Raw genomic sequence first — 26,027 nt, forward strand, 5'->3', positions numbered from 1 at the left:
GACTTCTACATACAGGTATGTGGCTATTCATTGATAGGCCTATTTCACCTATTGAGTCCTAAAGTTTCCTAAAAATCTCAGGTTTAGTTCATCCTTTATGCTTAAGGTTCCATGGAAATTTTGAATTTTCTTAGAATTACAGTTTATCCTTGCAATTGAATCATGTGTACAGGTTATTCTCACAAGCTTAGCCTCTTTCTATACTCAAAATCATGAATTCGGTTAGTTTGAAAAGATATTATGTTTTGAGGTATTCAATCATGAAATTATTTATAAGTATTGTAATAAACTTATCATGTTTAATGTATTCTTTTATGCTTGTAGGCTATGAACACTCGATACCTATATATTCATACATGTTAAATTCATCAAGTTACAAGTTATTCATACAATGCTTATATTGCTAAATTCTAACTATAGAAATTAAGTATTAGAAGTGGTATTGTCCGGCACACATAGGCCAAGACTTGTGTTAGCCTTATGGACTTAGTTGTGGATGATAGGTGTAGTTGAGTTTAATAAACCTTACTATAAGGTTACTTCATGGCTGAGTGAATGATGCTCTATTTTTCCTCGGATAATGATACTTTTTCCTATAAAGATGCTACTTCATTTTTGATATGACGTTAGGCCCATAGAAATACTATTTCTACGAAGAGTTTATATTTGGCCCATAGAAAATCTATTTGCTCTTACACTTTATATTTGGCCCATTGAGATATTATTTCCTCTTAGATTTGATATTTGGCTCATTGAGATGCTATTTCCTCTTAGTCATGATGTTGGGTCCTTAGAGATGATTTTTCTCTTAATAATGATTTTAGGCCTATAGAGATGATATTCCATTTAGATATGATAATTGTCCTAGAGATGTGATATTCCTTATAGTCATGATGTATGACCTATAGATATGACATATATTATAGACGTTATATGCTTATTAATATTATGCCTACTAGATATAAGATGCCTCCTATATGTGAGATAATTACAGACATACTATGGCTTATAAATAAAAGATCATTTATATACATGGTTATTGTTATGAGTTTCAGATACCTATATGGGCCTAAGACCGTGATTATGATGTTTGGATTATTTCAAACACATATTGGTCTAAATGATGTACTATGATATCAGTTGGACATTTGAGAAGTGTTTATCCTTGACAATGATGCAGTTACAGTTAATGAATATATATATATGGTTAAATACATATTTTTGTAGTATGGGATGGATGAAAATACAATATGACTCTTATTATTCACTGATTGAATACTGGTGATAACATGTATAGTTTTGGTACATTCTTGATTATTATATCTATAAATGATGTAATTCTAGATGAAACACAATCTTATGAGTGTTCTTCTTAACTAAGGTTTAGGCTATGTAGGACCTAGTTGTCTATTAAGTGACTATAGTACTTGATGGCTAGAAATTTAATATACAAGTTAATAAACCTTGTATAGTTAAAATATGGTAGATCATGATTATGGCTAATACATAGCTAATGATGATGATAGGTTTAGCATTGATGGCTAAGCTTAAGATGCTGATTAGTCGTTAAAAAAGTATTTGTGTATTAATGTTGCTAGATAATAAGAGATGTTGATGGATAGATAAACAAAGTGTCTAAATGATAGTTAGTGTTCTTTTTCTAGATAGTAATTAGTTAGATTATGATGGTTAAAAATGAACTTTGGTTAATTAGCGATTATGGTCTAGTGGTGAATCTTGACTAGTTGTTAGATTTTGGCTATTAATGAATAATGATTATGTAAATAAATGGTTGGGCTAATAATCAGAGGTTACCTCTATTATTCAACCCTATTAATTACTTTGATCGTGGGATATTTTGACCCTTTCTACACTTATAATGATTTAGTCTTGAAGATTACTCCAAGAAATATTCTTGTAGATTTACCCTCCTTTTAGCTAGGTTATAAGATTGTGCACCTATTATATGTCTATGAATATATGTGTATTTATGTTTATGATTATATTGATGCCCAATAAGGCAAGAGGATACTATAATGATAAATTGATACCCAACAAGGTCAGAGGATACTTTGATGATATATTGATACTCAATGAGGTCAAATGATACTGTGATGATATATTCATACCCGACAAGGCTATAGGATTCTGTGATTATATATTGATAACTGGTAGGTCGGAAGATAGTATGATGATGTTTTGATACCCGACATGTTTTGAGGATACTGTGATAATGTATTGATACTTGGCAAGGCTGAGGGTTGATTATGCTAATAATGGACATTATGATGATAGTTATGATAGAGATGGTTATATTAATGAGATTGTGATATTGATTATGTACCTTGTATTTATTCCTGAATATGCATTACCTATTATTAGTATGCACCAATATCTCTCAGCCGGTATAGGATAGTTGCCGAGATATGGGTAAAGAATATGCCTTCTATTGTTGTATGTTGATTGAACCTTCCAATCTTGGGGCGGTAGGGGTACATATAGGCTCAGCTAGGTATTTGGTTGCCCGGCGTGGCCAGTTATTGATGTTGTTATTTATATTGTTATTATTATTTATCTTATCGCATATTGGTCATTGATCCAATGTCGAGATTTGAAGTATGTCTACGGCCTCTTCTATCTTATGATGGAATTATTATGCATAATTATTTCATGTCTAGCTATGTGGATTAGAAACCCTGAGCATATAATAATGAGGCCTTAGAATAAGGATATGATTATCTAAGCTATGATTTGAGATGAACTCATGTTATATGTATATATGTATATATATATATATAGCTATATGAAGCTATGGAACTACCGTACACCATTTCTTTTATTCATTCATATTGTATATTTATTTGTCATCCTTGTATATTGTTATGTATCTTTCTTTTGCTTTTCATTAGTATATTAGCATGGGATATACAATATAGTATTGACATCTATTTAATGTGGCTTAAATAGGATAGTTCACCCTAATACTTCCTTACCATTATTATGTGGTTCTATTGATCAAGAACAAAATATTTGTCCCTTATTATTCTCATTGACTTGTTGTATGATTTCTAGACTCTTGGGTGTAGTTTCTATTCTATTCATGTGCTATATTATCTTCTTTATCTTCTGAGCTATGTTGGGAGTTGCCTACTGATTACCATTCTTTTGGTACTCATAATACACTTTTGTAGCCTGCAGATCATACTATGTGTTATCATTATTGATGTGTGCTTCATGCCTAGAAACCATGGTTTAGAGACATAGAGTGAGCTCTTGACATTTGGAGTATTACTTATCTCTTTCTTATGTATTAGACTAGTCTCTACGTTGTATTCAGAGATTAGTTGTATCACTATATTTCTCATGATCTTTCACTTTTGTTTATTATATTAGAAGCTCTTATACTAATTCTAGCAAGTTTTAACGTTCTATTGTGTATTTATCTTTATTTTAATTTATTTTGCATTCTTTTCTTTATATTATTAAGTTGTCCATTACTTGCCATTCTGGACTACAGATTGACTTACCTACTAGTGTGTTATGATTGGTGCCATCATAATATAAGAAATTGGGTCCTGACAGTCCAAACAAGACACTTGTGATAGAGCGCTAGGCTCTAAGTCCTAGGGTAGTGTTAATAGTGGATATACTAACCTAGTTTGCAAGAGGTGTGGTAAAAACTAAAAGGGTGAGTGCATGGCCTGCAACAATACGTGTTTTAAGCTAGGTCACGAAATCAGAGGTTTCCCAGAGATTGGCCAGAAAGGTAAAGATTTCATCAATCGAGTCAAGCTAACTTCACTTCAGTCCCAACAGGTCACTCGACTAAGCAGAGCTCCATCTCTAGTGGCACCAATGAACAACATCAGAATCAACTCTATGCCCTCCAGAGTCGACAATATTCGGAAAGTTCTTTTGATATGGTTACTGGTATGTTACAAGTCTTTCACCTTTATGTGTATGCATTTTTAGTCTCTAGAGCCACACATTATTTTGTGACTCCCTATATACCAGTGAATTTTTGTGTCAGTCTAAAAATCTTTGTAGAACCCTTCTCAGTGTATACTCTCATTGGTAGTTCCATTATATCCAAACGGGTGTATAAAAATTGCTTAGTCACAATGCCCAAGAATGTTACATTAGCCGATGTTATAAAATTAGAGATGACTGATTTTGATGTAATTGTTGGCATGATTGGCTCCACTCTTTCTATGCCTCAGTAGCATATAGAAGTAGGATAGTCCAATTTTAGTTTCCTAATGATCCAGTTACAAAATGATGGGGTAGTACCTAAGTGCCTATAGGTCGATTCATCGCCTGCCTTGAGGCTAGAAAGATGACCTATAAGGGTTGTATCTATTATCTTGTCTGAGTCAAGGAATCAAGTCTCAAAACCCCAAGTATTCAATCAGTTTCTATAGTAAATACATTTCAAGAAGTATTTCCTTAAGAACTACCCAGAGTTTCTCCCTATTGGGAAATCCATTTCAGAATAGATCTCCTTCTAGATACCCAATATATTTCAATTCCACCTTTTAGGATGGTTCTAGTTGAGTTTAAGGAATTGAAAGTATAGTTGAAAGATCTCTTAAACAATGTATTCATCAAGTCTAGTGTTTCCCCTATCGGGTGCCCTAGTTCTCTTTGTGCACAAAAAAAATGACTCTCTCAGAATATGCATCGGCTACCATCAGCTAATCAAAGTCATGATCAATAATAAGTATACTCTCCCTACGATTGGTGAATTTTTCAACCAACTTAAGGGTACACAATATTTATCCAAGATAGACCAAAGATCTGGCTACTATCAGATGATGTCTTTTGGACTGACAAATGTCCCTAAAACATTCATAGACTTGATGAACAATGTTTTCAAGTAGAACCTAGACATGTTCTTCATAGTCTTCATAGATGACATCCTCATCTATTCTCATAGTGAAGGTGAGCGGGAAGACCAATTGATAATTATTTTGCAGACCTTTAAGGATCACCCATTATTTGCTAAGTTAAGAAAGTGTGAATTTTTGTTGAAATCAGTAGATTTTCTTTGTCACATTATATGCGATGATGGCATTTGAGTTGATCCTCTAAAGACCAAAGAAGTAAGTAACTGTCCAAGACCCATCAATCTGCTAGATATAAAGAGTTTCTTGGGTTTGTCTGGTTACTATAGGCAATTTATTGAAGGATTTTCTCTCCCATGTCCTGACTGAATCAAAGGAAAGTCAAGTTTCAGTGGTCAGATTCCTGCAAGAAGAGTTTAAGGAGTTGAAGACTCGACTCACTTCTGCTTTAGTTTTGACTCTACCATAGGGTTCAAATGGGTTTATAGTGTATTATGATGATTCCAGAGTTGGTCTTGGGTCTATGTTGATGCATCTGGTAAAGTTTATAGCATACGCCTCTAGACAACTCAAACCTTACGAGAAGAACTACCCGACTCATGATCTTAAGCTAGAAACAATTGTTTTTGCCTTTAAAATTTGAAGGCATTACCTTTAGGGTGTTCGTGTTGATGTGTTTACTGATCAAAAGAGTTTACAATATATGTTCACTCAGAAAGACCTAATTCTTTATTAGAGAAGGTGGGTAGAATTGCTAAAAGGCTATGACATGAGTGTGTTGTATCACCTGAGTAAAGTGAATGTTAGAGCTGATGCCCATTGAAGATAGTCTATAAGGAGAGTTACTCATGTAGAGGATAATAAGAAAGAGGTAGTCTGTGAGGTTCATCAGCTTACTAGATTGGGTGTTCGGTTGTTTCATTCATCCAAAGGTAGTATTTGGGTTAAGAATAGTTTTGTGTTTTCTTTGGTTTATGATGTGAAAGAAAAGCAAGACATAGATCCTAATTTGTTTAAGCTAAACAAGGCAGTTCATGATTAAAAGGTTGAGGTTTTCTTCCAAAAGGGAGGTGGTGTACTTCATTGTTAGGACAAGTAATATGTTTTAAATGTGGAATATTTGAGATGACGAATGATAGTAGAGAAGCATCATTTGTGATATTCTATTCACCTATGAGCCACTAGGATGTACCACGATTTGCGAGAAGTCTATTGGTGGAATGTATGACGAAGGATATTGCGGGATTTGTGGTTACTTGTACAAATTGTTAGCAAGTAACGGTTGAGCTTCAGAGACCTAGTGAAATGCTTCAGGAATTTAACATCCCCACTTGGATATAGGAAGTGGTGAATATGGACTTTGTTAAAGGGTTGCCTCGTACGCGCCATTACCATGATTCAATTTGGCTCATTATGTATAGAATGACCAAGTCTATCTATTTCTTGTAATTCCATACATTGTATACTACCGAGGATTACACTAGACTCTACCTTAGGGAGTTGGTAAAGTTATATAGAGTCCCATTGACCATCATTTCAGATAGAGGTACCAGTTCACCAGCTATTTTAAAAGGCTTTTCAGAAGTGTCTTGGAACCCAAGTTCATCTTAGTACAACTTTTCACCCATAGAAAGATGTTCAGGCGGAGAAAACCATTCATACCATGAAGGACATGTTGAGGGATTTTATTATCCATTTCAAGGGGAATTAAGATGATCATTTGTCTTTGATTGTGTTTGCCTATAATAACAGTTATCACTTCATAGCTCCGTTTGAGGTTCTTTATGGTAGGAGGTAAAGGTATACTATTTGTTCGTTTAAAGTTGGCAAAGATGCTTTTGATAGGCCAGAAACTATGAATGGGGTGATGGGAAAGATTCTAAAAAGGCTGATAATAGCCCAAAGTCGTTAGAAATCCTATGCAATTGTACGGTGGAGGGGCTTTGATTTTTCTTTTAGTAACTTGGTGTATTTGAATAATATTCCTATGAAATGGTTGAAGAGACTCTATAAGAAGGGGAATATCATTCCCTGCTATGTTGGCCCATATAGGATTCTAAGCTATTTGGAAAAGGTAGCTTAAAAATTAGAGTTGCTAATGTCTCCTAAAAACTAACCTTCAAAGACGTATGCTACGGTCGATGTCAAATATAGTAAACCATACCAGGTTGGGGTTGAACCTATAGGGAAAATGTTTAATGGTTGCTTAACTTGATGAAATTTATGAGTAGCGCAGAAAAGTAAATAGGGGGAATTTGGAATTAACAGTAAGTAGTCACCGAACTTGAATGCTTTGAGTTTGTAAACAATAGAAGATGAACACTAGCACTATGTTACCCCCTGGATTCTCAATGTCATATAAATTTCTCATGTTCAACCACCTATTTTGTTGCTCTACATGTAAAGCCGACAAGATATGTATTATAAATCATCTTGTGAATACGTTGATAAATCTCACTCTTTTCCTTGTGAGTCTCAGGATGTCACCTTATTGCATAGTTTGTATAACTTCTGTTCAACTTTCACCTTTCGAGTCTCAAGATGATTAGATGAGATGGCGGAATAATAAATGGACAAAAATCTCAAATTACTGTCTTAATCCCCTTTTCCCAATCTCACACTCCTTTGTGAAGATGGTCGCAAATACAGGTAATCCTCAATCTTTCGCAATAGCTCTAAGGTCAATTAATACGAAGAATATTAATACACATGCAACCATATTAGAATAGATGAATCTCCCATTTCCTTTACACAGTTAATCCTCCAGGGTTCCCACAACCCTATCAAAGGAAATTAGCTACTCATGTTCATGAAAAATCCATGATAATCAATAAATAATACATGTAATTAATTTCACAATAATAAGAAGAAAAAAATCCGATGTCTTCAGTTGAATAAAAACCTAAAAATCATAAGAACAAAATCTCAATGATCAAAGTATGTAAAAAGTAGCAAAAATATAGTAAAAGTGTGTAACCTAATAAAGGAACAACCCTAAGGTATGTACATCATCTCAACATAACCTATAAATCCTTATTAAAAAAGAATAGGAAAAGTATGTCATCACAAGGTATGACTCGCGTAGTCCACTTGTAAGGTCTTCTTATGAGTCGTACACTACTTGTTGTATGTACTCCAGTGACTGATCTTTTAAGTCTTTAGGCTTATGCTTTCTTTATGACTCATCCTCACAAGTCGCACCTTACCCATATGAATCGTGGTTCTCACACGTCACCACCTGGACCTTAAACTATCAATACCCTGGAAACTGGTCTCTTCACAACTTATCCTTATGAGTCGTACTTAGTTCTTACGACTCGTCTTCTTTTGTGAATTTAACTCAAACTTTTACTTTGGTTTATTTTCATTCAATGATTGCTACTCAAAACTTGTAGCCTCATGTTATAGTTCATACTCTTCAGTCGTATCCACTCTTCACTTAACTTTCGTGCTTCACTTTTGTTACTGTTGTGCGTACCAGTTAACCTATGAACAATATGATGTGTTAACAAATTTTAAGATGATTCATATGATGCAAAAACTTAATCTTTGTTAGAGATTTTTCTTCCAATTTCATTATAAGACTATTATTCACCTGTTTCACTAACAACAACCACAAAACCACATCATACCTACTAAAATAACCTAAGTCCAAGCTTAAATTCTTTGTTGTAAGCATCGAAGGTGTTGTCTTTCCACTGTGCATGAACACTCTCAACTTAGAAAGTTCGTGTTTACTCAGGTAAAATAGAATTCAAAACTTTAACACAACAACGATGCTTAAATAGAGAGATCCTAAGGTACCTATGGCAGTGATTTTTAGTTTAGTTTTAAATATTTTTATTACCCCTCATAGTCTTAAATTTTCTAGAATCAGACTGTGTATATCAATTTTTCACACAGAGAAACATCAAGGAATCCAATAATGGCATTACATTAGTAGCATATGACTAGGTATAATCACACTCACCGTACAGTCTAGCAATCTAACAACATAACCCATGTATGCTCACAATCAAATAAATTCCATTCACTCAGTTTAGATTAACCATGTTGTGCAGGGAAATTCCTAAAGTCACTTTCGCTCACAAAGAAGTATTGAATAGTGTATACAAAATACCATAGGCTTGCCCATATGCTCTTTTCTTGAGATCTCGAACAATTGGGATAGGATCAATAAAGGACTTTATTCATCTTGTAACGTAGGTTTGGGGCTGGTATGGCATATTTTTGGGATTTTTCAGTGACCATGTCTCCTTGACACTACTCTTTCTTTGGGCTCCAATTATTTTCCACTTTTTCTTTCTTTTATTTGTGCCCTTATCTTTCCCTTATTATCATAAAGCACATTCAGATTGGGCCAGGTGCATTTTTATTTTTTCACATTCTTTTTCTTCTCTTTTACTTTTCTTTTTCTTTTATTGCAATTCTTTTTCATTTATTATCGTTTTATTTTCACTGCACCCGCCCTTCTTCATTTTTCTTTCTACACATTTTTCTTCATACTTAATTTCCCTACGCACCCCTATAATAGCCACCCTTAACTTAGATGATTTTCTTAATTTGAGGTACATAGTGTCAAAGGAGGATCAGGGCCAAAATAAGTTCATTATAGTTCACAGAGGAAAGCTCAGTTAAGGCTCAAACGATAAGATTAAGGGATTCATATCATTTGTTAGGGAAATTTAGGATTGAGTGCAATCAAAATAAAAAATAGCCTATGATCACTTTCTTTTCAATTATCCTAAACCCTAGGTAAGAGCAACCAAGCAAGTTATTGATTTTGACACCTCGAGAACTAGGTAACACCTCACACATACCTCGTACAGGATCATAATACTAGTTACTACTTTTCCGGTTATGTAATTATTTGCCATAATTGTTATATCCCTAATTCTAATTCCATTATAAGATTCACGATCATCTCTAACATATACATATATTACACAATTAAAAAAATTTAAGGAGGGGTATCCATTCCTCAACATAATTATTCAAAATCAGTTATTCAAAATCAAACAGACTCAACATAATCACTCATAACAACATGTCATACAACAAGTACAAATTTTCTTCCTATTTTTGGCTTTGCTTGAGCTTTCGTATTCGGTCACCTCAGCTTTTAGCTCTACAATGTCAAGGGTTTAGCCACTTCCCAAATGATGTGTCATCCACTTCTTAAAGGTATCAAGTCTACCCTATATCCATTTACTTTTTTCTTCTAGCCTATTCTAGATCCAAGATTTTACGCCACTTTCTATTAACTGTGCCTTTTCTTTGCCCTTGCATAATATCATTTAAAATAGACTAGAAAATAATCACATACCCAGGTGGTGTATATCTAGTTGATGATGGTTGTGGGATGGTAGTAGGTGGTAAAATTGGATTGTTGGCTGGGCTAGCTATATTTGAATGTTGTGGCTCAGAATGGCCACCCTCAATAGGAACCTTATCTACTCCAGCATCCTTTTTTCTTTATCCTCTACATTTCATTGCTTGAGCTAGCAATGCTGAACCTAGCTTTGCTTGCCTGGTCATGGGATTAGTAGTATTTACTAAAATAGTCGATCACTGGAAGTTCCTAAACCCCTACAGCTAAACAAATCTGGGTATTCATACACGGATATGCCAAAAGTAGCTTTTTTCCTCCCACTACTCAATCTTGTACTTTTTTTCTAAGAACTGCCCCACCTTAAACTTATAACCCACCATGAGTCCTATAATTAATGCTGAACAAACCTTACAGAGCACATTATCCCTAGTAGTGGCACACAATATATGCCTCGCTAATGTCCACCATGCTTTTTCCTTGAAACTTAATGTTTGTTTGGTAATTTGATATGATTGTATTCCTAGGCCACAAACCACCGACTGTCTTGTTCCCCATTCAAGTCATTCAAACTTGCGATCTACCAAAAATGACTTATTTTATCTTCTAACCCCATATGCTTCCTCATAACCTTCTGTATTTCATCTATGTGGTAATCTATCTCTTCAGTGTTTATTGGTGGTTGGAACATAGGTCTACTAAAGAACCTCAAAATAGTTAGTAGGAAATGTTCAACCAAACTCCTTGAACTTTTAGTGACGTAAGTAGATCAGCACCTCACGATAACTTTCCCTTAGGATATTTTCTTTTCAGCTCACCCTTTTATGCAACATAAAATTCCTGCAGTAGTACAAGACTGAATTTACCTGGTACTATAGTCATCTACTAGAATCCATACTACTGAAATCTGGCCACAAATCTAGGCAACTCAGACATGCCTATTGTAGTTAACCTACATTCAAGATAAATTTCCCTTTTCATTCTTCCTGTTGCAGGGTTTATGCTTATCCCATTAGTGTACTTCTCCTGCATACTAGGGTACCCACACCAATCAACTATGGACACTAGAGTAGGCTTGATAGGTAGAAGGATTTATAGTGGCTCCTGCATGTCAGTAAGGGTTATATCCTCCTCCGTCTCACCCTTATTTTCAGATTCTCTCGTATAAGAACTAGAGAACTTAGTACCTTATTCACTGTTACACACTAATTCAATTTCATCATATTCATCTTCTGAAAATGATGGTGTGTATGAAGGGACGTGCTTGGATTTTTAATTCTAGGCGCCCTTGGAGGTGTATCCTCTAGTGTGACAACTTTCTTACCCTAAGGAAGTTTTTCCCTTGGTTATATTTTCCCTTCAATGGGTATTCAATGATATCTCGACTTGATTCATTTTTTCCTCATTTATAAGATGTCAATAAGACTTAGGAGCCAACTTCTTCTTAGTATTTTTCTTTGATGAGTCTCCTTTTGTATATATTAGTACCTGTGTACATACACTTATTACTGATTACTAAGAAAAAGAAGGAAAAACAAGAAAATTTGGTGTTACTGTGCATGTTTTGCTTATGTTAGGACTGGGGGTAAGATTTGTATACACTGGTTATGACTCATATGAATGAATCATAAGGTAAATAGTGTATTCCTTCATGCTTACTAGTCAACTTACGAGTTCTTCTAACATTTCATAAGGACACTTTGTGACTCATTACCAACACTCGTAAGTATATCAGAAACAAATCTCTATTGTGTCCAATCTACCCAGTTATTCACGACTGTATTTATGATTCATAGGGATTTGACATGACTCATATAGGCTAGTCGTAACCTTATAAACACTTTCACACTATTAAACATTATGTTGTTAATGATTATGAGTCTCGTAATGACTCGTTACATATAGGTATGAGTCGTAAGGATCCTTATATCAACTACAACATAAGGGTTAAGATTTGTGATGGCTCTAAAATACATTCCCCAAACTACCTTTCGATGTACAGAGTTGCCACCGCCTATCAATCTAAAAGCACACATTTTCTGTACATAAATTTAAGTTGACTACCAAATCCTATTTCGAACTTAAATTCTAAGTAATAGAGGTCACATTTTGCATGCACATAGATATAAACTCAGTGAAATTCTAAATTCTCAATTCATTTTTGTATTCAACTAGAAATATTAAAAGTTTGAGCTTAAAAACTTACTTGCTTGGTGAGCTGTAACCAAAGGTTATGACTTATTCTAACAGTTGTGAAGACTTCAAAGACATTTAGTCTAGATATGTTTCAAGTTCCAAATCCTTATGACTCCTTCTCACGATTCTTCATAATAAGGTATGACTCATGAAGATTTTGTATGACCTGAATTCTAGACTTTTTTTGTTTATTTTGCAATCTTTAATCCTACTCACTGAACACACATATTACCCTATAAATTTCTAAGTACAAAATATTGGGGTCCTCCCATGATATGCTTGATTTATCTTTGCGCTATGACATGGCTAAGTTGGATACTAGATTTTGCCAATTATCCTTCTAGGTTGCCTCCCATGTAGCACTTGATTTAACATCGCAGCACGGCACAATTTCCTTAGTTACTCAGGCTTCACTAACCACCATCTCAAAAATAAATTAATTTTCTTAGTGTTACCCTTATAATGTTTCCAATAGTGCTTTGTGTTCAAGTTCAACAGGAAAGTTACATGCTTTTCCATATACCAACTGATAAGGAGAAACACATATGAGAGTCTTAAAAGCTTTGCGGTAAGCCCATAATACATCATCTATTATTTTTGACCAATCAGTCCTATTTGGATTAATTATCTTCACCAAAATAGACTTGATTTCTCTATTGGACACCTGAACATGTATACTATTCTGTGGATAGTAAGGTGTTTCAACCTTGCGCTTTACTAGATACTTCTCAAGTAGACTCTTAAATAGAATATTACAAAAATGTGACCCACCATCTCTAATGAATGCACATGTTGTGCCAAATCGAGAAAAGATATATTTTTTTAGGAAAGACTTAACACTTCTTACTTCATTATTATGGAGTGAAACTTCTTCAATACATTTAGCGACATAGTCCACCACCACTAGGATATACTTTATACCAAAGGAGCTCCTAAATCGTCACATGAAATCCAAACCCCATACATCAAATAATTAGAATTCTAAAATAGGAGTCCTAGGAAATTCATAGAGCCCAGATATATTACATTGGCGTTGACATTGATCACAAGTTGAAGCATAATCATGAGCATCTCTGTAAATTGTTGAAAAGGACTACCTACATTGACAGATTTTGTGGGTTGTGTAGGTCCTCCATGATTACCCCCAACTAGTAAAGAATGACAATCCTCAAGGATTCTCATCATCTCCACTTCAGGGATACATCTACGAATAACCCCATCCGTATAGATTTGGAATAAATAAGGTTCATTGCTGAAAAATTTCCTTACCACATGTAAAAATTTCTTTCCCTGCCAAAAGAAAAGATCGTTTGGGACTAGATCGCTTGCTAGATAATTTGCATAGTCAACAATCTATGGAATTAGAAATTGTGAAGAGGCTAATATCAACTCATTTGGAAAACTATCATTAGTCTTGAGTATATCTTCAACTTTATGCATCTCTTCCTTCTTAAGTCTAGGCAAATGACTGGAACTTTATTCTCAGTGCTTTTTCAGTCCTTGACCTCGAAATCAAACTCTTGAAGAAAGATAACCCACCTAATCATACTAGGTTTTTTTTGTCATCAGTAATTACCTCAATGCTACATGATCAGTGTGTACAACTACCTTTGTCCCAATCATATAATATAAAAATTTCTCAAAGGCAAAAACCACTATCAACAACTCTTGTTCTATAATTGTGCAGTTTTTTTAGCAGGGTTTAGTTCCTTGCAAGCATAGTAGATGGGATGAAGGATATTTTTTTTATTGGCCTAGTACAACACCTAAGGCCACTCCACTTGTGTTACACATAATCTCAAATTATAAGGACTAATCAGGGGACACAATGATAAGAGCTATCGTCAACTTCTCCTTCATACATTCTAAAGCCTTCAAGCATACTTCATCAAAATCAGACTTCACCTTTTTCTTTAGAAGCCTACTGAAAGGATTGGCAATCTTTGACAAATCCTTGATGAATCGCCTGTAGAACCCAACATGTCCTACAAAAATCCGAATACCCTTCATAGAAATTGTTGGAGGTAATTTCTTTATCACTTCAATATTATCTCTATATACCTCCATACGCCTTTGAGAAATCTTGTACCCAAGGAAAATACCTTCTTTAATAATGAAATGGCACTTTTCCCAATTAAGTAAAAACTTGTATTCCTATGATCAACGAGGAGCGTTTCCCAAGTGGACTAGACAATAATGAAAGAATAACCAACTACCAAAAATTCATCTATGAATACTTCAATGGTGCATTCTACCATGTTATAAAAGATTAACATCATACATTTCAAAAACTAGTTGGACATTACACAACCCAAATGCCACAAGTCTAAATACAAAGTTCCCATAAGGGCAAGTGAAGGTTCTATTCTCTTGGTCTTCAAGAAAAGTAGTGATTTGGTTGCAGACCAAATACCCATCAAGAAAATAGTACCACCCTCTGACCGCAAGTCTGTCAAGCATCTCATCCATAAATGACATGGGGAAGTGGTCCTTCTAGGTCCATGCATTGTGTTTCCTGTAATACATACACATTCTCCATCATGTGACTAGCCTCATTAGCACTAGCTCATTCTTCTCATTTGGAACAATAGCAATACTTTCTTTCATCGTGGTACATTATACATGACTGACCCACACGCTATAAAAAATGGGATACACTACACCAACATTAAGACACTTGATTATCTATTTATTCACCACCTCCAGTATAGGAGGATTAATTCGACACTGATGTTTATACTTAGGACACAATCTAATTTAAGTTGGATTTTATTAGTAAAAAGGCCAGGCAGGATACCCACAATATCAACAATAGACCAACCATGGTCCTCTGGAATATTTATAGCACTAATACTAAAGATTCTATCTCTATCTTCCTCAGGTTAGCTGCTATGATTACAAACAAAGTGTTGTCAGCCCCTAAAAAGCATATTGCAAATAAGGAGGAAGGGCCTTCAACTCTAAGATGGGTGACTTCTCAATAGATGGGTGAGCTGGTGGAGTGGTTCTATATTTTTTAGATCCAAATAAAGCTTCTTCGGTGATAAAGTGTGAGAACCACTTCCATATACTGCACATACTATCTCATCATAATCTTCAATACCATTACTATTGAAGTTCACAATCACTGCTGCTAAGGCTTCAACACCTAATCTTTCTTATATGGGAACAACCTCAGAAGAATTATCTTAATTAGTCACTACATCAATATCATTGAATGTGATTAGCTCTTTCTTAGAAACATCAATCACGATACTATCCTCAACTCATCCGGCTACCGCATAGACTAATATATGTTGATACCTCCTTCTCACCATTGAGTCTAAATATCAGATATCATAATTCCATATCAATTAAAGTCCTTCCTATATCTTAGAATAGCTTGCCTAAGATAATTAGAACCTAAAAATCCACTTCACTACCCAGTACTAAAAAATTAGTAGGAAAGTTGAAAGAAGCCACTTTCACCTATACATCATAGAGAATACAAATAGAATTTTTAACTGTTTGGTCTGCCATTACTAATCTCATAGATATGTATTTGGGTGCCACAAATCCAAACTTCTTAAACACCACTAGTGGCAAAAGATTGATGCTAGCACAAAGATCATATAGTGCCTGAGTAAAATTAAAAGATCAAATGGTGGAAATAATACTGAATGCACCCAAATCCTCCTTCTTTTCTACTAATGATCTAGTAGAAAAAACACTACAGTGATTAATGTTGTCAACTGGATCATAACTTACTATATGATTCTCGGTTACTAAATCCTTCATGAAATTTTCATAAATAGGCATTTGTTCAAATGCCTCTACAAGTGCAATATTAATGGGTGACTTTTTTAATATAGATAGAAATTTTAGGTGTTTACCCTCTTCTTACTGTCTTTTTAATCTCCAAGAAAAAAAAGGGGGAAGTGTTGGGATAGTCATCAAAATAGGATCTTCAGCCTCATTCTTACCTTTAGTTTCTCACTACTCTTATCAAATATCAATACAGTCATCTTCATTAGCGGGATCGATCAAGGTGGGTTCAGGTGGATCCATTGTAGTTTTACCACTTCGAGTAGTAATGGTATGGCTATGACTATCCTTCTTTGAATTTACCAATGTACTACTAGGAAAAGTTCCATGTTTCCTTTGATTAAATGTGGTCGATATCTATCCATACTTCTACTCTATTTTTTTTAGTGCAGTAATATGTGACTCAACTTTTTGATTCAGCCCTGACAGGTCTGTCTTAATCTCCTTAAGTCACTTCTTTTGACTTCCATGTCCTTTGACTAATTTTGACAATATTGCCTCCATTTTAGACTCAGTACCCAGGCTACCTGGTGGTACATAGCTCTCACACTTATCTTTGTAGTCATCCTTGCATATCCAATCAACATCTAGGTCTCTGCTCTTATTACTATATCTATCATTTTAATAGTTTCGACCTTGATTCGCTTCCCCTTGGGCTAAAAAATCTGTCAAATGACAATAATGATACTATGCTTCCTCTTTAGAATAAGTCTCGTAGGTTCTAGAAGTTTGCACCCCTACTACATTTACTTTCTCAGCACTCATTATTGCAAATTGTTTTGTAAGAAGCCCAATGTCCATCCAAAGTTCTGCAAGCTCTTGTACTACCAAATCATAACCAGCTCCATAATCATTAGCTCCTCTAATATCATACATACCTGGACAAACCTCAGCATCTATAGTATGCCAACCTTTGTTAGTCACTAAATTATCATCTAGCATCTCTTGAGCAGCATTGCACCGAAGACGAATGAATGTATCTCCTGAAATAATATCTTTCATTGCCATAGAATAGACATTCAGTGATCTATAGAAGATTTTCTATAGATTTGATCTTGTGATTCTATGACTAGTTACCACACTCATCTTCTTTTAAAACCTAAACTGCGCATCATATATGGATTGTGTAGGTAACTGTCTGAAATTGTTGATTTCATCTTTTATTTATAACATCTTTGCCAGAGGGAAAAATCTGTTCAAAATATATCAACGTAAGTCAAGCTATGTAGTGATTGAACATCTAAGAAGTTGCATTAACCACAGTGATGCTTATCCAGTCAATGAAAATAGGAACAACTTCAACCTCAAAGCTTGTTGGTTCACCCTCGAAATGGTATACAATGTATAGATCCCAGTAAAATTAGCAAGATTCATTTTTAAATCATCTGTTCCTGATCTTGAAAACATACCCTTCAAGTTTAATAATTGGATCATTGGACTAGTAATACTAAATTTAACATTGGTGGATAGAGCAGGAGCAATAATTTCTCTTGTCTTAGTAATTCAACATATCCCACCACATCTTAAACATATGGCTGAAGATATTAATATACATGATTCATTGGATCTCTACCTCATTAAACTCTATCTCGATTCTCACTAACTTTTCTTGGCTTATTTAGCTTTACTTGTTAAGCTAGCCTAGCCTCTTCAGCTAACCATGCCTCCTTTTCCAATCTCATTTCTTCAACTACTTCTACTAATAAGTGCTCTATCTATCTATCGACTATTTTATTTAGATCTCCTAGAGCATTAGGTAGTGCTATATTGGGATCAACAGGTTGAGGAGGGGCTACAATTTTAGGGTCTCAAGCCCCCGTAGGAATACCATCATGAATTTGTACTACATCCTTTGTGGTATTTGAAGAATTCTTTTAGGCTCTTGATCAAAAGGGAGTAAGGAATTGCCTCTCCTCCTAGGTTTTTACACACCCTGGCATACGTTAAATCAAGAACATAAAATAAGATTCACAAACTTTACTAACTTCAATCAATAATTCACACTGTCTTTCCTGTAATGGTACAAAAATTTTATGTTGTCAAAAAACTAACCAAACTAGATTGGGGTCGAACCCGCAGGGAAAATATTGAACAGTTTCTTAACTTGACAAATTTATGAGCAGAGTAAAAAAGTAAATAGGGTTAATTTTGAATTAATAGTAAGTAGTTATCGAACTTAAATTCTTTGAGTTTGTAAAAACTAGAAGACGAACAGCAGGACTGTGTTCCCCCTGGCTTCTCAAAGCCATAAATTTCTTGTCTTAAACCACCTATTTCATTGCTCTACATGTAAAGCTGACAATCTATGTATTATTAATAGTCTTGTGAACACATTGATAAATCTCACCCTTTAACTTGTGAGTATCAAGGTATCTCCTTATTACTCCTTGTCTGTAAATTCAGTTTAACTTTTACCATTTTAGTGTCAAGTTTATTTAATGAGATAGTGGAATAATAAGATGGACATGAATCTCAAATTACTATCTTAATCCTATTTTTCCCCATCTCAAACTCCTTTCTGAGTATGTTCTCAGTTACAGGCAATCCTCAAGCTTCTACAGTAGCTCTGATGTCAGGTAATATGAACAAAATTAAGATATATGCAACCATATTAGAATAGATGAATTTCCCACTTCCTTTACATATTTAATCCGTCAGGGTTCCCAAAACCCTAGTTAAGGAATTAGTCATTCATGTTCATGTAATAATCTATGATAATAAATAAAGAACAAATATAATTAATTTCACAAGAATAAGAAGAAGAAAATATGAAGTCTTCTATTGAATAAATACCCAAAAATCTCACGAACAAAATCTCGATGATAAAAGTATGTAAAAAGTAGTAAAAGTGTTATAAGAGTGTTTTAACCTAATTAATCAATAACCTTAATGTATTTCTAGCATCTATAAATAACCCAAAAAAACTTATTAGTACGGAATAGGAAAAGTATGTTGGCATAAGGTATGAATCATGTAGTCCATTCGTAAGGTCTTCACACGACTCTTATTGCTCTTTTGATATGTACTTTCAGTGACTAATCTTTCAAGGCATCAGGCTTTTGTTGTCTTTATGACTAATTCTTACGTGTTTTAACTTGACCATACAATTTGTGATTTTAACTCATCACCACCTGGGTTTTAATATTTCAATGCTCTAGATAGTAGTATATTCACGACTTATCCTTACGATTCGTACTCAGGTCTTACAAATCATCTTCTTCTGTTACTACAAATCTAACTTTAACTTTGGTTTCTGATCTTTAAATAATTTTTTCTTTAGAATTGTGGACTCATCTTATGATTTGTACTCTCAAGTTGTATTCACTCTTTATTTAACTTCCCTGCTTGACTTTTGTTACTATTGTACTTATGAGGTAACCTACGAGGCATATGATATGTTGATGACTTATAAGATGACTCGTATGATGCATAAACTTCACCTTTGTCAGAGCTAATTCTTACAATTTCATTCAAAGACTATTATTAACCTTTTTAACCGGCAAAAAACACAAAACCACATCACACATAATAAAATAATGTAAGTACAAGAATAAATTCTTGGTTTTAAAAATTGAAAGTACTGTGTTTCCATGGTGCATTAGTTGCCTGGAGGGTTAGCATTAGTGAACCCAATGTTTTATCTCTCTTTGCTAAAAAATACATTAGTGGTTCAGCTTTGATTGTTACTTTAGAGAGTGTGTGTGTTAAATATAGCCTCTCTTATAAAGAGGTCCCAATTTAGAGTCTTGATCATCAGAATTGTAGGTTAAGCAATAAAGAAATTTGCATTAGTAAAGTTTTTAGAAAGAATCGGTCAATTGAGGGAGTAACTTGGGAAGCATAAGATGATATGCGAGCCAAATACCCCTACCTTTTTTCTATGGATTTAGTTCTAGCTTGAGGTAATGGTTTTTTTAATTTATTAATTCTCTGGTTTTCTATCTCATCTATCTAACCATCCTCATGTCATAGAATGCATTCATGAATTCAGTTCAGTTCATGCATAATGTCTCAGATTCAAATATTCAGTCAGAATTTAGCTCATAAGTATTCAGTGCATGATCTCAGTCATCCTAGTATTAAAGCTTAGACGGTTTTATTCAAGGATGAATGATCCCAAGGGAAGATATTTTAATACTCTAAATTTTTAAGCTCTATACCTCTATAGAGACAGGCCATAAAGTTAGCTTTCCAATGCGTCAAGTTTCATCTTAATTTGATATCATGGAAGAAAGTTATGTAATTTTTCCTCAGACGTCAGTCATCTGCTAGTGGCTACAACTCATGTGATAGCCCGCAACCAGACATTACAAGTTATTACGAGTAGTCGTAGTCACAATAAAAATTACTTTAGTTCCAGCCTAGTGATTACGACTCCACCTTATGTGTCGTAATTAGTGACTATGATTTGTCAAGAGGGACTCGTAGTCACATTAGTGAAAAATCTAGAAATTATCCCAGTGAAAATGAGTCTACCTTACAATTCATAACTAATGACTATGAGTCATAAGGAGGGACTCATAATCACAATAGTGTTCAGCCAAATACCCAAGCCTTTGTCATGAGTACAACATATGACTCATAGTTAAACATTATGAGTCGTTATATGGAATCAGAACCTGACAAGTTAAGGAACCAAACCTCAGAGTTGTAGGATACGACTTAGATCATGGCTCATGACTAGTAGTGTCAAGTAATAAGGTGAGTCGTAACGATTAGAACGGGATTTTTCTACATGTTTTCTCAGGGACTTTTATGTGTTTTCCCACTCTATTAAAAACTGACTCACATTATTTGAGCTTTCCAAGGCTGTTATAAAAGCTAAAAAATCCCCAATGACATGATTAATCATAATTTCACTTAGAGAAATAAAAAATGGACAATTTTCCTATTATCTCTAAGGAAACTTGGGTCTTTCAAGTTCAAACTTGATTACAAGAAATCATCCAAGGTTTATGCATTAAGGTATGTGGTATATTCATCAATGGGCTCCTTTCACCCATTGAGTCCCAAAGTTTCCTAAAACTCTCAAGTTTAGTTTACCCTTTGTTCTTAGGGTTCCATGAAAATTACGAATTTTCTTGGAATTATAGTTTATACTTGCAATTGAACCATCTATACTTGTTATTCTCACAAGATTAACATGTTTCTATACTCAGAATCATGAATTCCCTTAGTATAATAAGATACTATGTTTTTGGGTCTATAATTATAAAATTACTTACAAGTATTCTAATAATGTTATCATGTTTAATGTATTCTTCCATGCTAGTGGCCAACAAAAACCCGATACTTAAATATTCATGCATGTTACAATCATTAGGTTATAAGTCATTTATATCATGCTTGTATCATTAAATTCATAATATTATAATTTTATGAATTTATCATTTTTGAATCATGGTGAACTTTTATTAGTATAAGTGTTAGTTATGTTGGGAGTAGAACTTATCACCAAGCGAATCTAGGGATGAAGGCTCACTAGCCAGTAGATGGTTGAGATCTTTAGCAGTAATCCATATGTTCCATAACTATGTAACCAACATAGGTTATGATAGGTCATCCTGCTAGTAACGGGTTCACACTTTCTTACGGGTCACCTATCATTAAAGGGTTGACATCCTTGTCTTTTGGGATATCAATTTAGTGGATCCACACAGCCAGTATTAGTACCCTAGGCAAGGTACTGACACCCTTCATACTTGAGTTATAGGTTGAACCCCAAGTAGCTCAAATTCGGGAATGTTTGTTAAATATTAGCTCCCATAGTTTTTTTCAGTATTCAGACTATATCAGTTTAAGTTTGCATGACCAAATGTCAATATATTAGTTATGCAGTTATTTAGATCATTTCAGTACATGTTTATGCTTGGTCTATCATTCGTCTTACATATTTATGAATTCATGCTCAATACCTATACTACATTAAAAGTACTGACCGTATAACTTCTTTTTCACAGTGTTATCTTATAACATAGGTTCGGATATGCAGTTCCAAGATCGCGCTTAGTCCATTCCGATGTCACATAACTACAGTATGGGTTGTCCTCATCAGTCGAGGATTAGTTATATTATTAGTTATTCATCCTAGTATTTTATTTCATGCTATTTTTGTTAGTCAAAGTTAGTTGGAGACCTGTCCCAGTAACTCGTCATGTTAAGAGGCTTTCAGATAGGCAGAAAGTTGGTTATTTTTTTCAGTGATGTTTCTAGTTACTTTTCATATTACTTTGACATAATTAATCTGAAATTTTATTATAAAGACTTCCATATAATATTTTGTTACCTTGCTTCATGCATTTTATATCTTGTGCTAGATCATGGGTTATCTAGAGGTCACTTGTGAACTTAAGCACCATGTTATGAAAAGGGGTAGTATCTGATAGTGACAGCGACATATATACCACGATCGTGGTGGCACTAGATTTTTGGATCCACCGAATTTTCCAACTCCAAAATGGGCTAGACCGAGTGCTTGAGATTCATATGAAATCCTATATATGTAATCAAACTATGTAACCATACCAAGTTTGACATTTGGGATGCGGTGCTACACTTATAATTTATTTTCAAGATTTTTCGACCAATTACTGGTCCCATAACAATATTTAATTTTGTTAACTTTTTGAACAATAGGTGGAAATAAGATAGAGTGCCTCGACACCCAAACCAAAGGTCTACCAAGCCTAAAATCGATATTTTACAGCTTCTAGCATAGTCAAAATTTGCAAATGAGTTTGTTACCATAGAATAGATTGATCCAGTTTCCATTCTTTCTTGGTGAACTAGTTTTTTACTGAAGTTTTTACCTGGTTGCTATTTGGAACCAACGAAGTCTTAAATATAAGAAAATGTCTCTAAGAACAAAATGAACTGACCAATAACTAAAATGTCAATTCTAGTAATTCATAAATGATTTAGGGCAGCTATAGAAAATCAATAATGATAAAAATAAGTGGAAATACAGAAAAATGACCTGAAGGGTCATTACAATATTCACTTCTAAAGGAAATTTCGTCCAACAAAGTTAAGGATTAGGATGTACCTAAAGTCTCAAGGAGGTGAGGACACTGAGTCTCTATCTTTCTTTCCATCTCACACGAGGCCTCCTCTACTTAACCATAACTACAGGAATCTCTTTAGTGAGCAATCTCCTAACAGCACTATCCAAAATAAGGACAAGCTCCTCCACAAAGGTCTAATGCTAATATAACTGGAATGCGTTCCATTTATGAACATAAGAAAAATTAAGAATGTATTGCTACAAAATAGAGGCATGGAAAACTAGATGAAAAACAAAAAAATCTAGAGGTAGAGCTAACTCATAAGCCATCTCACCAGCTGCGTGCAGAATCTTAAAAGGTCCAATATATCTGGGTTGAGATTGCCCTTCCTTCCAAAAATTATCACACCTTTCATGGGAGATACACTGAGGAATACAGGATTACCAACTCAATATCTCAATGCGTGAAGCTTACGATAAGCATAGGCCTTCTGCCTACTCTGAGCCACTCTGTACTTTTTCGAAATCACCGTGACTGTATCCAAAGAATCCTATGGATAATTTGTGCCATGGGGCCTAACCTCAAAAGTATCAAACCATCAATATGGAGAATAACATCTCGTACCATGCTAGGCACATCTCGTACCATGCTAGGCCTTAAATGATGCCTTATCAATACTCGAATGATAGCTATTATTATATGGGAACTCTGCAAGGCTAAGTGCTTCTCCCACTGGCCTCAAAATTCCTTAACATAGGCTCGGGGCATATACTTAATAACATGAATAGTCTGCTTCGACTAACCATCTATCTGCAGATGAAAGGTTATAATAAAATCTAGCTGAGTGCCTAAAACCTCTTGAAATGCTATGCAAAATCTCAAAGTTAACACAGAACCACGATATGAAATCATAGATATAGGCATATCGTGAAAATGGACTATCTCACCAACAAAGATATGGGCTAACCTCTCAGCACGAAAAGATATCTAAATAGGAATGAAATGTGCTGGTCTTGTTAAATGATCAATAATGACCCAAATACCATCAGAACTAAAGGAAGTGTGAGGTGAACTACTAACAAAATTCATGGTAATCTGTTTCTACTTCCACTAAAGAATTGGTAGCCTTTGAGTCAAACTACCTGGTCACTGATGTTCAACCTTCTCCTACTTAAAATACAAGCAACAAGCTAAAGAGTCTGCCACATCACTCTTTATACCACTCCATGAATAATGTTGTCTCAAATCTCTATACATCTTGGTTGCACCAGGATAAATGGAATATATAGTGTTGCGGTCCTCATGAAAAATCAACTACATCAAGTCATTAATTCTTAAGAATAATTACAACCATCAAATCTCAAAACACCCGCAGAATATATAGTATTCTTCTCAGACTCACTACTCAACACCTAGTCACAAAGAAAGTGCAATTTACAATCCTCAAACAGACGATCCTCCTAGGATTTAAAATATCACGGTCAACCATCAAGTTAGCTAAGGACCTAATGTCCCATGCCAATAACCACTGAGAGACTAAAATAAAAGCCAAGCCATCTATGCTCATTGCCTTCTAATTCAAGGAATTTTCTGTCACATTAGTCTTTCTTGGACGATAGAAGATAGAAATATTATAATTTTTAAGAAACTCCATCCATCTACACTGCCTACTATTAAGCTTCCTCTAGGTTGATGTGATATAGATATATATTACTTTCGATGCATAAAATAAGGAAAATATGTAGGTTTATGAAGTTATTTTTTTTAGGTATGATTCTTTTTGGGAATCTTTGGCAGGAAATAATGTTTTGGTTGATAAGTTCATGAAAAAATAAAAAAAATGTGTCTTCGCTATTTTTGGAGTAATTATGGATATTTGAGATACTTTAGGGCTTGATTGTGATCAAAACATGTTTGAGAATTGATGTTCTTAAAAGATGCTCATATCTCCTACTAAGTCAACCTACGAACCACATGTAGGACCATCGAACCACAGGTAGGCAAATAAAGTGCCTAAATTCCAAAGTACTAATAACTAAAATTGCCAGAATTTTTCATATGTTACCTATGATTTGTACCTTACCTAAAGTCAGGACCGTAGGTACTATCTATTTCCGATGCCAGACAACGGGAACCGACCACATATAGTCATTGACCCTATTTTATCCTATTTTATTTGGGCTTTGGTTTTAGGGTTTTCTCACGTACAATAAATACCATTCATATGTCTTTTATAAGGAGTTACACACTTTTGATATTTCCAAACATATTTTGATTCCAAGATTAGACTTAAATCTTGGGATTAATGTGTATTGACTTTATTTGAATAATACTGTAACAGTTGTGGGTTATTACAATTCTTATCATTGTGATTTCCTCTATGCTTTCAACTTTGGATGATATTGATTTCTTCACATGTATTTGCAGCTAAAACCCATACCTAGGGTTGTGGAAACCCTAGTAAATTAATGAAGTAGGGGAAGTATGATTATTGAATTGAACTAATACCGATGGCATGCATTGCATTATCTTTACTATAATAGATTTATAGTGAACCCATTTCTAGATTTGTCAGAAGGAGAAACATCAAGGAATCCAATGATGGAATTACATTAGTAACATACGACTAGGTATAATCAAACTCACCATACAGTCTAGTAATCTCACAAAATAACCTATGTACGCTCACAATCAAAACAATTCCATTCACTTAATTCAGATTAATCATGTTGTGTAGAAAAATTCCTAAAGGGTCTCTCACTCACGAAGAAGTATCGACTGGTGTATACAAAATACCATAGGCTTGCCCATATGCTCTTTTCAGGAGATCTCAAACAGTTGGGATAGGAT

This window comes from Capsicum annuum, chromosome 4 (assembly GCF_002878395.1).
Source record: "Capsicum annuum cultivar UCD-10X-F1 chromosome 4, UCD10Xv1.1, whole genome shotgun sequence".
Classification (NCBI taxonomy): Eukaryota; Viridiplantae; Streptophyta; class Magnoliopsida; order Solanales; family Solanaceae; genus Capsicum; species Capsicum annuum.